We start from the raw sequence: 17,506 nt of genomic DNA on the forward strand, positions 1-17,506 counted from the left end.
AACATCTGCAGTTGCGCTAGCTACACAGTGCAGTAAATCCTCAGGCTCCAGGGCATAAACCAATCACCTACTGGTGTCAGGTTAGGAATAAATTTCTCCTGTGGGATAGTATTAAATACTTGGCTAGGTGCATTAAAGTATTGCACTCACACAGCCTCTGAACCAGCAGCTTTTGTCCATGGCTAGAATCAGGATGCTAAACTAAGTGCAACTTTAGTCTATTCTGATAGCTCAGTCTTCTGGCTCTTATGAACAAACTAGACGGTCATGGCAAGCGCAAGGTGCCCAGGTCATGTCACACACACACACACACACACACACACACACAAGCCCCAAAACCAAGCCCACAGCCTTAGCCAAACTAGGATTTTTTGATGCATAATTCCCAAAGAAAAGTATAACTGAAGCCTGCCTCAATCTGTAGTCAGCCTGAAACAAAAGCTCCAAGGGGTGTGAGCTGCCCCCTTCATCTGATCTCTGATCCCCTTCATCTGATGTCACCCCAAAGAGGGATAGTGGTACAGCATGGGAGCAGGACACAACATGGAGTATGCTTAAGGCCCCAGATTGCCTTAGCTTGGCCACGGGCATGATGATGTATACACTTGAGCTTTATCTACAGGACAGCTTCCACTGATGCTACGGTCGGGGGCAACACCCACTGGGAATTACAAGTCCAAGAAATCCAAGGGTAGGGCCTCTTGTTTAGCAGCATGAGGTGTTTCATATCTGAGCCAAATCATATTTCAATCACTTTTCCATCTTAAGTAGCATAGCAGAAAATATATAGGTAATATACATACCCTCGTGAGAAATACTACAAGGCAAATAATGCTCTTAGTTATGCTGGTGTAAATCCAGAGTGAGTCCATTGAGTTACTCCAGATTTACAGCAGTGTTTCAGAGCATAGAATATGGCCCAAAGCCTATGAGACAGGCAGGTGCAAGTCAGGATTTATGGCCTGACTCTCTAACTGCTTTCCATTACTGGCTCATTATTTACACTTCTGTTCTTATGCCATCATATCTGAGCGCCTTCCAGCTGTGCATTAAGCGATGCGACTAGCATCTGTTACTTGCGGTTGGTGCTCTCTCATCCTCTCCCTGTTACAGCTGTGTAAAGCCAGAGGAACTCCACCGACTTCACAACATTTACTTCACATTTACAACAGCCTAAATAAAGTGAGAATCTGCCCCAACGAATACCAAGCCGATGTAAAATGCAACTTCAAGTGCAACTGAGGGGAGAATTCTGGTTGGCAGCATTTCACACCTGCTTAGCACAGGGGGCGAGATGGCAGAGAACCAAGATCAGAGAGGGCAATTTCTGAACTGCTTAGGTTTATCTCCAGTCAACCACGGCTTACTGAGCTCCTCCTGTAACGATCGCCTAGAGCTGCCGCTGGGATGAATTTAGACTCTGGTTGGCTGTATTGCACATTAATAACTAAAATATATGGGACAATATATCAGATATATTTAAAACAGTACAAACTTGCCACATTTTTATGATATTTCAAAATTGACGGCGTGGCCCATGTTTTAAATACGCCAAAAGCCTGAAATACATTTAACACCTGCTGTACTTTGTCATAACATCCATTTTTAATTACCAGGGATATTGGCCGAGTTGGTAATATTTTTAAACAGATTTTATATGTTGTCACAAGTGGTTAAATTATTGATGTGCAATACATTTTATTAAGCATAGCATTTCAGGGGAAGTGGCCCCACACAGGGATTAAACTGTTTAGGCAGAAGGAGTCAGGAAAGAAGATTCCTGCCCTGATTACGTATGTGAGTGGTGAAATTAAAGATTCTTGCTCCTGTCTGGGTGTTGTGGGACAGAGACTGAAGATTTATGGCTCCATTGTACGTGTGGAGCTAAAGACTCCTTCTCCTGTTTGGGAGGGGGTGGGAGCAGTGCGGTGAGGGCAAAGATTCGGGACACACTGAAGAGCCCTTTGCTGGTGGAGAGGAGGCACATGGCAGATTGTAGACCCCTGCCCCATTTCACAGTGTGTTAGAGACTGCAAATTCCCTCCATATTTGAGTGTCTTTGGGGAAGACAGGGTGAAGCTCTATCTCCCTTTGGTACGTAGCCCCCACTACCATGGATCTGGGCCCCCTCACACTTCTTAATGGCTTTATCCTCATCATACCTCTGTGAGGGAGGGGAGTGCTATTATCCCCCTTGTAGAGATGGGAAGCTGAGGCACAAAGTGACTTGCCTGAGGTCACAGAGGAAGCCTGTGGCAGTATTGAAAACAGGTCTCCCAACTCTCAGCAAGGGCCCAAACTGCTAGACCACCCTTTCTTCTCAGCTACCTTCCCCCTTTTGCACATATGTGTGTGTGCCCATGTAGGCAATTCTGCCCTCATTTAAAACTCTACAGCCTATTAGAAAAAGCACACAGAAGGAATAAGAACAAAGCCAGTTAGAGGCAGTATGTTGATGTCCAAGGTCAGGTGGACTTTAGTGCTTCAGGGAGCCTGGGTCATTTAAGCCAATCTCCTTGACAACAACAGCAGGAGAGATTGAATCCCACCCTGACTGCATTGTTTTTTTTGTTTTTTTGTTTTTTAAATGGACAAGCTCCGCTGGGTGCAGTTATTTTTCCTGCATGACTAAAGTTTGAACAAGCCGCCCTGGGGAGTGATTTTGGAAGCAGCAGTGATGTTTATTATCAGTGCAGACAGATTTTTATTCCTGCAGCAGCAATCCATCCTGCCCCCTTTGATTAGTTGCTATTTCTCAGGCTCTCCCCTTGGAAGGTCTGGAAACCCTTCCTTTCTGCCCTGGAACTGGCTGGAACACGACAGTTTAAGCTTTGCAGCTTTCTGAATCTGAATGGAACTAAACAGGAGAAAGAGGCCGAGGAATCGTTCATTTCTTGTTTCCTGGTGGAAGCTACATTCCATGTAATAAAGCAAGGAAGCTGGCCATGAGACTGGCTTTCCCTTGCTCTCCCTGACACCAGAGCTAAAAGGGCACTCTTGTCTGGGGAGCAAGTCCCATTCTTTCCCTCCCTGCCTCTCTGCAGAAGCACCTGGTGGCAGCAGGTGTAGCTTCACTGGGATTCTGGGCTGTTCTGTTTGCGCCTAGCCCAATGACTGGGGGTTTCCTCGGAGCTACTGCAGGACAAATAAATAACAATCCCAGAGCCACACTTAAGGGGACTTCTCCCTTTGCTGTGCCTTGGACCACTGTTCCATGGAGACTCACTGCAACCAGGACACCTGGGAGGTGTGGAGTGGGGCCAGTGGCTCCACCAGCCATTCACCCCACAGAGCAGGGGATGCAGGAGCTGCAAGGGGGACTGCAGTCCAGAGCAGTTGACCTGCAGCCTGGTGAGGAGGAGTCCTTCTTCTCCTGACCCCTAGAGAGATCTGTAGCTGATGGGACAGGACGTGAGCTGAAGCAGGGGCTTAATCATCATGACTGGTCCAGGCAGGGCTTGGTGGGTGTTCATCTGCCACTTCAGTCAGGGCCGCCATAGGCAGGAGAGAAGGATAAAGATAGCTAAGGGGCTAGCCGGGAACTTGGGTTCAATTCCCTGCCCTGCCACAGACTCCTTGGGCAAGTCATTTAAGGCTGATCTACGCTGGAAAGTTAGGTCAACCTAGCTACATCACTCAGGGCTGCGAAAAATTCACCCCCCACCCCCCGAAAGACATAGTTAAGCCAACCTAACCCCACTGTTGACAGCATTAGGTTGAGGGAAGAACTTTTCCATTGTTCTAGCTACCGCCCCTTGGAGAGACGGATTTACTACAGCAACAGGAGAACTCCTCCCACTGTCCAAGTGTCTACGCAGCATAGACATACCCACAGTCTCTCTGTGCCTCAGTTCCCCATCTATAAAATGATTCAAATCATTCTTGCCCACCTCACAGGGCTGTTGGGAAGACCAATGCAATAAATACTGTTCAGTGCTCACATGCCATGGTGGTAGGTGCCATAGAAGTGTCTTAGATAGAGGGATAATTTTCCCTTCAAGATAGCAAAGGGCCAGTCTCCAAAGCACAGGAGCCAGCTTCTAATTTTCCCCAAGGGTGCTCAGCCCCAGGCCCTGCCCCTACTCCACCCCTTTCCCTAAGCCCCCACCCCCACCCCGCCTCTTCCCGTCCCCACTCCACCCTTTTCCCCAAGGCCCCACCTCTTCCCACCCCTGCCTCACCTCTTCCCCACCTCTTTCCACCCCCTCCGCCAAACACGCCCCATCCCCGCTCCTTCCCCTCCCCCCATGCCTCCTGGACGCCGCAAGCCAGCTGTTCCCCAGCATTCAGGAGGTGCTCGGAGGGAAGGGGAGGAGTTGATCCGTGGGGACCACTGGCACGCAGGAGTGGGGGGGAGAGAGGGGTGTGTCGCTGCCGTTGGGTGGTAAGCACCTGCTAATTTTTCTCCGTAGGTGCTCCAGCCCTTGAGCACCCATGGAGTTGACACCTATGCTCCAAAGGCTTGGTGAATCCCTTCAGGTTAGTGCGCAACATCTGCTGTGAACCTCTCTGGTCTGTGGTCAGTCTGACAATGCCATAGGAAATAGCCTTCCTAGCAAACAGATCCTGCACCTGACCAGTGCCTGAGCCAAAAAGTGCCAGCTGAGCGTGAAGATAATGAAACACAACTTTAGAAGAAAGCCCTTTTCAAAGCACAGAAATGGCTCATTTCTGGTGCCCTCTATGTCCCAAGAGAAGGCTTTCTCCACAGCTGTCATTCTACTCAGTGAGTGTTTTGAGTGTCAGAGTGTTTAAGGCCAGAAAGGACCCCCAGATCATGTGTGTGACAGACATGGCAATTTCCTGCACTATCCTGGGCACCCTTATTGAATTAAGTTTATGTATCATTGTGGGCCAGGGAGAGGGGACCACAGCCCTCCTGCAATTAAAAACAGTGAGGGATATTAGGCAAATTGACTCAGTTTGTAACACTGAGAGAGCTACCACCAGCTGGAGAGGCTCGCATGTAACTGGTTCAATCTGGATTCTCCCAGGACGAAGGCAGACAGGACCTTTGGTTAAACAGCCTGAATGAAAACTGATTCTGAGACTTTCTGATCCTACAAATGGACAGGACCTTGTGTCCAAGTGGGGCCCCAATCCTTCCTGGGAAACGATGGAAGGACTTGGCCCAGTCGGTGTGCTAGTTCTGAGTAAAATCTGCTATGAACATGAGCCCACAGGAAAACCTCTGTGTGGGGTCTGAGGGGCTGTTCACCAGCCAGAGCCCTTGTTAGAGTTGGGGGCAGATCTCTGGTAAGCTTATTAGCATGTGTGTAGGTTCTTACATTGCTTTAATATGTTTTCTCTATAATGTTTTTACCTTCAAAATAAACATGCTTTCTTAGAAAGAGCTGTGTGTTAACTTAACTGTAGCAGTTATGCTGTTTACCATCTCTGGGGAGAAAAGCAAGCCTGCCTAGGTAATCTGACTTTGCTGGGGAGTTCATCGTGTACACAAGGTCTGTACAGCCTGGCACTTCCCCTGTCAGGAGAGAGAGAAATGCATATCTCCACCCAAGAGAGGTGACGGCTGAGGAGCCTGGACCCTAGAGTAGGTGCCCTTGCTGAATCACGGAGGGGGAGTACAGGTGCAGTTTCACTGAACTGTGACAATCTAGTCTGACCTGTATATAACAGGCCACTAAACACCACCCAGCCACCTCCACACCAAGCCCAACACCCAGAATGAGACCAAGTCCTTAGAAGGCTAAACTACTGTGTGCCACAGGCAGAAGATAGGAGGGACCATGGTGCAGCCATACCTATCTTCTATGTGCACGACATGGTGGCCAGTGCCATGGCACGGAGATTCAACCAGTGCATTAGGAAAGCCACAGCTGCTCAAGCGGTAACATCCCTGCTCTTGCAAAACAAAGCAAAAAAATCCATGAGATCTTCTAGTAACTACAAACAATTCGGGCTTTGATTTCATCCAAAAGATAGCACCTCCAGCTGCTCACTGCACCCTGACCCCACAATGGGGCATTGGGTCAGCACTGATCCAGGAGGAATAGCGCCACCTACTAACTTACCAACACTGCTTCCTCAGACATCATGGATAAATTTCCACTCAAGTACAGCACTGACCAGAATCCGAATCTGCTCAATCAGTGAAAGCTGAGGGACTACACCTCAGATAGTAAACCCTGTTACTTGCCCTTTTTGGATTACCACTGCAGTCTTTTTGCCACCCACCGCAGTCTTCCAGATCCTTTAGAATGGACATCAGGGAATAATTTGCAAACCATTTTGCACATATTATATATGAAGTTATTTCAACTGCCAATTAAAAAATATGGGGTGAAGAAACTTGAGTGAAAGAGCCCATCTCTGCTCTCAGACTGGCCTGGCTTTGGAGCCCTCTGATTTCAGACACGTTCTCTTGGACAGCTGGGATGTATCCAGTTCTTGTTTTACAGCCCACGGTGAACATGTGCGTGTTTGCAATATTTAGAGATGTGAAGGGTAACTGTTCAGAAATCAATACTAATATTGTCTCTGAAGAGAAGATGAACTGGACAGAAGAGTAAATTGATTCAGACACCAGTCATTACTTAAGATCTCATTAATGCCTTGCTAAGAACACAATAAACTAGGCAGGGGAAGAAGTCTGAGAATGGTCTAGGAGCGAGAGTGACTGAGGGTCTCTACACTGCAATTAAAAACCCGCAGCTAGCCTGTGCCAGCTGACCCAGGCTCGAAGGACTTGGGCTGTTTAACTGCAGTGTAGACTTCTGGGCTCGGGTTGCAGCCCAAGCTTTGGGACCCTCCCACCTTGCACCTGCACTTTGCAGCCTGAGCCCTGCAAGCCCAAGTCAGCTGGCACAGGCCAGCCATGGGTGTCTAATTGCAGTGTAGACATACACAGACTGCGTACTTCTCTTCTCCTAAGAGCAAGATCCAATACTTAACTACATGAGTGCTTGGACAGAAACCGTTTCAAAGAGTGCATGTGAAAGAATGTATGTGAAACAAGACAGACATGTAGGTGGATGTGGGTGTACCCTGGAGACATGCAGAATATGAACATGTATTTTTGTGCGTCATAGACAGAGTGCGTGGGTGGATGTGACGGAGCAAGAGAGAGGCGTTAGGAGCGGGGAGGGTATTTCACAGCCAGTATCAATAATTATGATTTATAAGAGACAGAGAAAAATGTCTCCACAAAAACTCCATTGTCTTTTTCCAGCTTTGAAAATCCCCCAAGGTGACATGCCAATGCTAAGTCACATAGCTCAGGGGCCCTTCTTGCTTACCGAAGTGAAAATTTTTTACTAACAGTAAATCTAGTCCTTCGGGGGTTAGGGACTGCCCATGATAGGAAAATTGGCACTGGTATAAATAATAATAAAAAGAAAGCTCGTATATAGTGTTTTTCATCTGAGGATCTCAAAACACTATACGATGAGGTCAGTATCATAATCCCAATTTTACAGATGGGGAAACTGAGGTAAAGAGAGACAAAGGAATATGCCCAAGGTTACCCAGCAGGTCAGTGGCAGAGCTGGGACTAGAACCCAGGCCTCCTGAATCGCACTGCTCTATCCACTGGACAAGACTGCCTCTCTGATACAGTTATAGTACTGTGAGCCATTATTATATATGAGCTGCATGGCTGTAAAGTCGGACTTACCCCAGTGTGGCCTGCTCTGGTGTCAATACATTGATGTCATGATGCCAGTGCAGATTTCGCTGATGTGGGCAGGGCCTTCGCACGAGAGCAGCACAGAAGATACACAGAATACTGAGGCAGGGAGACGGGAGGGGAGTGGGAGACAAATTCCCAAAATGAATTCATAGAAATAGAAAAAAATATGAAGAGGGCACATCTTCAAAGCACTGGCCAGGAGGCAAAGAGTCATTCACTGAAAAACGTAGGCCGTCCCCCACACAGAGAGCATACATTTTTCAAGACCTTCCCCCTCCTTGATATTTCTACCCTTCAAATATTTGTAGATGGTTTTCACATGCCCCTATATTGCATGCCAAGCCACGACTAAAGAGGAATAGTTTAGGGTGGGTGGAGTAGGATTAGCAGCAATGTACTGAATATCCTCAGATTTCCTAAGAGAGAGGTCTATTAGACCAGAGGAGGGAGAGGGGGTGTGGACAGAAGTAAGGGCGGGGGGCGGGGGTTGTGAGGTAAAAAGTTTGGGGACCACTGTATTAGACTCTGGAAGTGCCTTCCCAGTGAAGCGGCTGGCATTCTATCACCCGCGTCACTTTTAACTGGACGAAGCACAAAAGAACCTGCAACAGGGAGTAATAATGTATTGGTTGGGAATGGGGTGGTGATAGACAGCAGGAGGGGAATAGCTTATCAGGAGGACTTTTTTCATCTCTGGTTTCTCTAATTCTATCAGCTGAGTAGGGAACTCAAATTTCTGCTCCTTTCCCAAGAGTTCTCCAGCCTTTTACCAACCAACACAGCACAACAACTGGGTACTCTGAATGTGTCGTTCTCCCACTTTAAAAACCTTAATAAAAATAGAGACGGCAAACAAATTTGCAAGGAATGAAGCAAACCTCAGGATAAAAAGAGTGGGATGTGCTTGAGGAAACAAATGCATTATTCTGTTTGGAAAAATAGCCAGAGTTAAGTTTTTTTGACCAGGGCTGCATAGAATGAGGCAGGACAGCCAACTAATTACATTTCCACCTTTTATTGGAAAATGCTTGTTCCAGCTAGCTAGACGTAGGAAGAGGTTTGCACCCTAGATCAAGTTACATTTCTATACCTGCTGTCTTCTCATGTGTTTTAGCTACCATACTCTTTTTTAAAAAATATATTTGCTCAAATAGGTTTATTTACTGAGTTCTTTGAGACTGCTGGATGAAAATAGACTGGTCTAGTTGCCAACGCAAGGGAATGGGACTCAACAGTTGTGTATAATGCCACTGACTCATTGTTTGACCATGAGCAAGAAATGTAACTCCTCCGTGCCTCAGTCTACCTTTCTGTGAAATGGGGATAACAATACTGTAAGATGATAGAATGGCTCAACGGAGAAAGAAAACACAGTAAGTCAGCAATGGCATTTCCTAATCAGCAGTACTGCCAACCCCAAAAGTTAAAACAAATAATTGTAACCCAAAAATTCATACTTTTTTAAAAAATGTGTTTTTTCAGTCTGCTTCTGATTTTTAAACTCTGCCCTCCTTCCCACCCCACCCACCCTCAATCTGCATGTGGTGGTGTTGCCAACTCACCCAAATTTATAGTAAAGCAGGTGATTTCATCCTCTGCTGCAGATGGTCTCACTTGAGGACCCAACTAAGACCCTGGTAACATTGTGCTAAGCACTGTATGAACACTTAATAAAAGTGACCCCCTGCCTTGAAGAGCTACCAATCTAGTGTTGGTGAGTTTGTGGCATAGAAGCTGGAACTAGGGCTACGAAACTTCCACTAGAAGGGAGCAGTTTTGCATCCCTGCTGATCTAATTAGGATTTAAAGTGGTGACATACAGGTGAATGGCTCTAACATTCACAAGCAATGCACGGTGGCAACTAGTCCTCCCCAACAATAACTGAGGCTATAATTTTCTCACAAGGTCGTGGAATCCGTGACTTCCAAAGACCTCTGTGACTTCAGCCCTGGCAGCAGGGAGCTGTGAGGTACGTCCACCGCCTGAGGCAGGGGCCCCCAAGCTCAAAGCCACCACGGGACACAGAGGTACCCCGGCAGCTCCCCAGCCATGACTGCAGGCAGGGCAACCCGCGCAGCTCCCTGCCACCCCACAAGCTGCCCAGCCCCTTCCCATTTTATCATGGATATTTTTAGTAAAAGTCAGGGATGGTCAAAGGAAATAAAGAAAAATTCATGGAAGCCCTTGACCTGTCCCTGACTTTTACTAAAAATATCCATGACAAAATCTTAGCCTTACGCATAACTGCTAAGGCTGCCTCTGTGAAAGAGAAGCTGCTTTCTGGAAAGAGAAGCTGTTCATTACATCAAGTTCTCACCATTTTGGAGCTTGTACAGCCAAGGTCTCTACTCCTTAGACCTCTAGGCACAAACACACACAATCAGACCCACTCATGCACAGCCTCAAACACACTCTCAGTCTGCCACACCCTATTCTTAAAAGGGACAGGTCCCTTTGACCAAGCGCCTATAATAAGAATAAAACAGTGGAACAAACATTAGCCCAACTTCAAACTTCACTTCCAAATACAATATTTTAAAATCACTTCAACAAATTATTTCAGGGCCCTACCTACTACAGACATATATATGTGTGTATTTCATATCTACATGGGTCATTAGCAGGGTTTGAACCTAAGCCTGCAGATCTAGTATACCCTTTTCTTTCCACATTTGCCACAGGAAGAAAAGATATACTGAGCCTCTATGTGGACCAGTCCACACTGGAGCAGACAACATCCACACTGCCACTGAGTTACGCAAGAATTTGCAAGACAATGATGGGACACAGGGAAAAGGGATTTATGGTTTCTATTCCAAGTTCCAAGAACAAAGTTTGGCCGACTGGTTACAGCTAGCATAGTGCACCACCATCCCTGTTTGGGGCACCAGTGAGGCATGAACCTGGTGGATATAGCAGCATGAGTTTCTACCACCTGAGCTGAGCAACCCAGAGAAGCCAACTTTTATGTGTGGTCAAGTTGCTAGAGTGACACACATACACTGCATTAGAGTAGGCCCCAGGAGCATCTAAGTAGAGATGCCTCTGACAGACTGTGTGGCAAAGAAAATGAGACTCAGCTCTGTGTTAGTGGAGCCCTGTCTTCTGTCTGAAGCTCTGCCTGAAGAGCCATTGTGCAAGCTTAGTTATCTTACCTGCAAAATCAGTTAATGGTAGCTACCCCCCAAGATATGAGACCTGGGCTCCTAAAAAGGGCTGGGTACGGAAATGGCATTAGCAGAAGAGCTGGGGCTAGACCTCACCGTTGCTGAGTGTGTCATTTAGAGTACCTTCAACTAAGCTCCAGATTATCATGCAGAGAAAAGGTGTCTCTCTCCCCAAAATAGCCTGCAAGGTGCTGCAGCTTTTTGCATGATCACAAGCTGGTCTGTAGCCTGCCCCAAAATCATGTTGAGGTTGTGAAAGTTGGCAGCGCTGAGTGATGTGCCCAGTTCCCACTAAAGTCAATGGGAGCTGGGTGCCGAAGTCCTCCATAAATCTCAGCCAGTAAGAAAGACTCACAAGAAGGGAAAGAGGAGAGGAAGAAGAGTTGGGGTTTGGCTCTTTCAGGACCAAGCCACTACCAGTTCACCTGCTCACAAATACTTACCTGACAAAAGGGTCAGAGGCTCCGTCCTTGAAAATTGCTTTGCGATCCTTGGATAATAGGTGCTGTCTCTGGCCACATTATTATTATTGCTGTATATTGGAATATACAGATTATAGCTCTGTTCATTACATAGACAAGATTTCAGGAGATTCTTCATTCAGCCAGAGCACATCAGATGCAAACAAAGGAGGGACAAATAAGTTGCAGTTAGCTGAGCAATGCATTATTGTGAGGTTTGCGCTGATTAGCAGCAGTCACTGACATTTCCCAAGAAAAGGTTTTTCTACTGGCAGAAGCCATGGAATGGGGGAGTCCAGACAGCTTCAGTAGCCTCTGGTGCAACACTGACTACACCAGCAAAGCCTCCAAGGCCTAGAACTATTTTTATTGGAACCCATGAACAATTACCCCGCACATCTGCAGACATATAACATATTCACTGCTCTCCACGGGTTTGCTTTCTATTTACGGCTGGCAAATTAAATGAACACCAGACACAGGGATTTAGTAGAGTACTAGTCCTTCCCAATAAACAGAGAAAAGCGACCTTGTTTGACTTCATCCACACCAATAAGGGAGAGTTTTCTAAACACAAGAGGCTTGAGCAGGGTACATGTGGGCTAACAAATAATGACAGAGGTGCCAAGGTTCATGGTGTAATAGGAGGGCTGGGAATGGAGAAAGAGTGGCTGATTTGAGGAGGCATGTATAACCTACTGGTCAATGTGTGGTCCAGGTCTATCCACAGAAGAAAGGAGGCTGTAGCAGTTCAGGCTTTTAAGTAGAGCTGGGTGATGGTTTTTTGGTGAATAATAAATTTGCCCAAAAAAGGCATTGTTCAGGGCAAAGAAACTATTCATGAATTCCGGTTGAATTTGGTGAATACTTTTGACTGAAAAATGCCTAAAATAAAATTCTGAAATGTTTCTGCATATTCAAAACAAACCATTTTGACATTTCAATTCAAAAATATCATTTTGAAACAATGTTTGAAATGTTTCATTGGACCCAAACATTTTTTCAATTTTTTGTGTAGGTGAGAAAAACTGGGGGGGAGGCACACAAATCAGTTTTGGTTCAAAATAAACAATTTTTTTCCAAGATTTTTTTCAGTTTGGGCAACCAAACCAAAACACAAATGAGTCATTCAGCTCTGCTTTTAACTCTGGAGCTCCCGGGTTCAAACCCCAGTGTTCTGGCCAAAATGGCTGCCATCACACACCTTCATAAGCACTTCCTACAACTTCACCTCCTCTTTGCTTCAGCTTTTATTGCTAAGGGCTTGCCTATACATAGGAGTTGCTTCTGATTAATTGTTCCTCATTAAATCTATTTGTGGACACACTGATTTCAGAATAAGTGTCCTTGTTCCTAATTTACCTTTACCCACTTTGGAAGTAGATTATGCTAAACCAGAACAACGCCCTCTTCTTGCAAAATTAAAAGCGTCCCCATAGAGTGATTCAGGAACAGCTACTGTGCTTCAGATTCACTCCCTACCTTAATCCACATTAACTGTCAAGTGGACTAAGGAAACACATGATTTATTTTGCTTTTCGTGCACTAGCTGCAGAAGCTCTGATACACAGCCTGATTCTGCACTGCCTCGTACCTTGCATAATCAATTACATGTGGGGAAAGTGGGTGAATTCAGATTGAGTAGAATTTTACACCTACTTTGCACAGGTGTAAATGATTAAGCACCAGGAAGAGCAAGGAATTCATCCCTGCTCCGTACCCCCACCCTGGACTGGAGCAAGTGGCCAAAAAAACAGCTTTAAGCATCTCCACCCTTGGGAATACTCCCAGCTGGCTCTATGCCACTCCTTGCAGGAGCCTCTGGTACAACGGGCATGCCTCACTGGGGGCTGGGTGGTGGCTACTACCATAATGACCCCCAACACTAAAGCTTGACAGCCAGGTATAAATTAAAGCAACCCTTGAGGCTTTTCTAACCAGCACCTGAGCTAAACTGGGCTCTGACAGACCAAGCACCAGGGAGGCAAATTTCCTTCTCCCTCTGTCCTTGCACCAGGTTTGCCACCTACACAAGAATGGATATCCCCCATTGTCTCTGTCTAATCTGCTCTCCACTTCTGAACTGACTTTCCTCTCCGTCCCTCCTCACAGATCGACGGATGCGCCTGCTTCCACTTTACCAGCTCCTATGTTGCAAACAGTCACACCGACTATACGTCACATGGCAAATGGGGAGTTGCACTGTTGTCAACTCTTATAATTTTACTGTGAGTTTCATGATATTTGGTGTTTTTCTTAATGTCCCAGCTCCTGGAGTCAGGTGAATACACCAGAATCTCAGATTTCATTTAAAAAAAAAGTTTCTATCCCTCATGGTTGCAAGAAAAGCTTGAAAATGTGACCCCTGGTAGTTCAAAATTCAAATAAAAAGAACCCCAAACTGTATTATTTTTAAGCCAATGTCATAATTTTGGGGGGCCTCACTCATAGTTTTGAACTTGTGGGATAGGCAGTACTAGAGCTGGGATTAGAACCTCCAGTTTTTCATTTCCTAAAGAGGCCTCTGCCACTTGAGTTAAAGGCGAACTCCTCCAGATGATAATGTCAGGCCTTTATCCTCTTTGTGAGCCCACCACCACTCATTCACTCATCTCTTCTCATTATACTGCTATCTGGAACAGCTTTCATACACATTTCCACCTCAGCGACTTTCCATCTCATTTAAAATCTCAGGCAAAAAATGTATCTTTCTTTCCTTTCTTGTACCTCATAATCTTTCTCTCTGTGTGCTCTGAATTATTATTTAACTCTGACAATCTATTATGTTTAGCTTCAGAAATCATTTTGGAGACGAACTGTTTATATGCCACACACTGTCCTGTATTCCCTAGCAAGGAAACTTAGAAGCAGTTTTCATCTACCGATCTCAAAGTGCTTTACAAAGCAGGTCAATAAAATCATACCCATCTTGCAGCCAGAGAAACTGAGGCACACAGAAGTGGTGTGACTTGCCAAGGCCACCAGCAAACTCAAGTCTGCTGAGTCTCAGGCTAGTGCGCTAGCCACTGCATCAATGAATGCACCCCCAGGACTGGTGTGTCTCCTTTGAAATACCACTCCTCAAAGGATATGTTGCTTTGAAAGGAACATTACTGCATTTTGCTGCAGCACAGAAGCATTAGGCGGTCTCAGTAACAAAGGGATAAAAGGACAGGCACTATTGCTTATTATTTCATTTGTATTTCAGGGGTATGAATATATGTTAGTGGCTTCTTGACTGTCCTTTCCCCTGTCTGCTGTCATCATCTCCTCCTGTTGGCCACATTGGCATATTGCAAGCAAAGCAGATATGAGTTAACAGGAATTCACATGGCAAACAGATCTGGAGAAAGACCATGGTTTGTGCCAACTTCATGAAGAACTCTTGCTACTTCTAAGGTCCACATGACTGTAGTACCTGAACATCTTGCAGTCTTCAATGTCTATCCTTACAACTCCCCTGTGCACTAGGGCAGTACTATTATCTGCATTTTACAGATGGGGAACTCAGGCAAGGAGAGATTAAGTGACTTGTCCAAGGTCACACAGTGAGTCTGTGGCAGTTCCCTGATGCTGAGACCAGCTGCCCAGACCATTGTTCCAGGCTACCCTCTGCCTTTCTCAAGGGCTTGTTTGGCTGTAGGAGTTCAGAGAGTGTTGGGAAAGGGTGCGCTTTGCCTTGGTTTTGCCTTGTAATTCTGTCCCTGTCACTCATTACCCAAGTACCATTGTAACTTCTGCTGAGTGACAGCCACAGGCATTGATCTCAAACGTGGTCTTGATGGCTGCACAAGTACAGATGTCTTGGTACTAGTACGCTGCAAAAAGAAAAGGAGTACTTGTGGCACCTTAGAGACTAACCAATTTATTTGAGCATAAGCTTTCGTGAGCTACAGCTCACTTCATCAGATGCATACTGTGGAAAGTATAGAAGATCTTTTTATACACACAAAGCATGAAAAAATGGGTGTTTACCACTAAAAAAGGTTTTCTCTCCCCCCACAACCCCACTCTCCTGCTGGTAATAGCTATCTAAAGTGATCACTCTCCTTACAATGTGTATGATAATCAAGGTGGGCCATTTCCAGTACAAATCCAGGGTTTAACAAGAACGTCTGAGGAGGGGAGGGGGTAGGAAAAAACAAGGGGAAATAGGTTACCTTGCATAATGACTTAGCCACTCCCAATCTCTATTCAAGCCTAAGTTAATTGTATCCAATTTGCAAATGAATTCCAATTCAACAGTCTCTCCCTGGAGTCTGGTTTTGAAGTTTTTTTGCTGTAATATCGCAACTTTCATGTCTGTAATGGCGTGACCAGAGAGATTGAAGTGAAGTGTTCTCCGACTGGTTTATGAACGTTATAATTCTTGACATCTGATTGGTTTCCATTTATTCTTTTACGTAGAGACTGTCCAGTTTGACCAATGTACATGGCAGAGGGGCATTACTGGCACATGATGGCATATATCACGTTGGTGGATGTGCAGGTGAACGAGCCTCTGATAGTGTGGCTGACTGGCTCCAACCCCTCAGACAGAGACAAACACCTACAAGATCTCTATCAAGCATTCTTACAACTACAGTACCCACCTGCGGAAGTGAAGAAACAGATTGATAGAGCCAGAAGAGTTCCCAGAAGTCACCTACTACAGGACAGGCCTAACAAAGAAAATAACAGAATGCCACTAGCCGTCACCTTCAGCCCCCAACTAAAACCTCTCCAACGCATTATTAAGGATCTACAACCTATCCTGAAGGATGACCCAACACTCTCACAAATCCTGGGAGACAGGCCAGTCCTTACCTACAGACAGCCCCCCAACCTGAAGCAAATACTCGCCAGCAACCACATACCACACAACTAACCACTAACCTAACTATCCTTGCAACAAAGCCCGTTGCCAACTGTGCCCACATATCTATTCAGGGGACACCATCACAGGGCCTAATAACATCAGCCACACTATCAGAGGCTCGTTCACCTGCGCATCCACCAATGTGATATATGCCATCATGTGCCAGCAATGCCCCTCTGCCATGTACATTGGTCAAACTGGACAGTCTCTACGTAAAAGAATAAATGGAAACCAATCAGATGTCAAGAATTATAACGTTCATAAACCAGTCGGAGAACACTTCACTTCAATCTCTCTGGTCACGCCATTACAGACATGAAAGTTGCGATATTACAACAAAAAAACTTCAAAACCAGACTCCAGGGAGAGACTGTTGAATTGGAATTCATTTGCAAATTGGATACAATTAACTTAGGCTTGAATAGAGACTGGGAGTGGCTAAGTCATTATGCAAGGTAACCTATTTCCCCTTGTTTTTTCCTACCCCCCCCCCCAGACGTTCTTGTTAAACCCTGGATTTGTGCTGGAAATGGCCCACCTTGATTATCGTACACATTGTAAGGAGAGTGATCACTTTAGATAATCTATTACCAACAGGAGAGTGGGGTTGTGTGTGTAGGGCGGGGAGAAAACCTGGATTTGTGCTGGAAATGGCCCAACTTGATTATCATACACATTGTAAGGAGAGTGATCACTTTAGATAAGCTATTACCAGCAGGAGAGTGGGGTGGAGGGAGAGAAAACCTTTTGTAGTGGTAAACACCCATTTTTTCATGCTTTGTGTGTATAAAAAGATCTTCTGTACTTTCCACAGTATGCATCCGATGAAGTGAGCTGTAGCTCACGAAAGCTTACGCTCAAATAAATTGGTTAGTCTCTAAGGTGCCACAAGTACTCCTTTTCTTTTTGCGAATACAGACTAACACGGCTGTTACTCTGAAACCTGTCAGTATGCTGCAAGATCATCACTTAGCTCAGTCAACCTTTCATAGTCTCTCCTTGGTTATGCTGAGAGTTTCTGAATGGATAAACAGAGATGCTAATACTTAAATCCATGCAAGCTACCTGAGAAGAAGGATGGTTAGGGCTCAAGCTTGGGAGAAATGGGGTCAATCTCCCACTCCTCCACAAACTCCCTGTGGGACCACGGCTAACTCATTGAATCTCTCTGAACCTTAGTTCCCCATCTATAGAATGGGGACAAAAGCCTGGCCTACCTCCCAGGGGTGTTGTAAGGATAAATACATGAAAGACTGCAAGGTGCTCAGATCCTACAGTAATGCGGGCCATAGAGGTATGATACATAACTGAAAAGGAACCTCCAAAAATGCCAAACTGTGCAAAGGAGAGAACCCCCTGGGAGTTCAA

This window comes from Chelonia mydas, chromosome 13 (assembly GCF_015237465.2).
Source record: "Chelonia mydas isolate rCheMyd1 chromosome 13, rCheMyd1.pri.v2, whole genome shotgun sequence".
In the NCBI taxonomy this organism is placed as follows: domain Eukaryota; kingdom Metazoa; phylum Chordata; order Testudines; family Cheloniidae; genus Chelonia; species Chelonia mydas.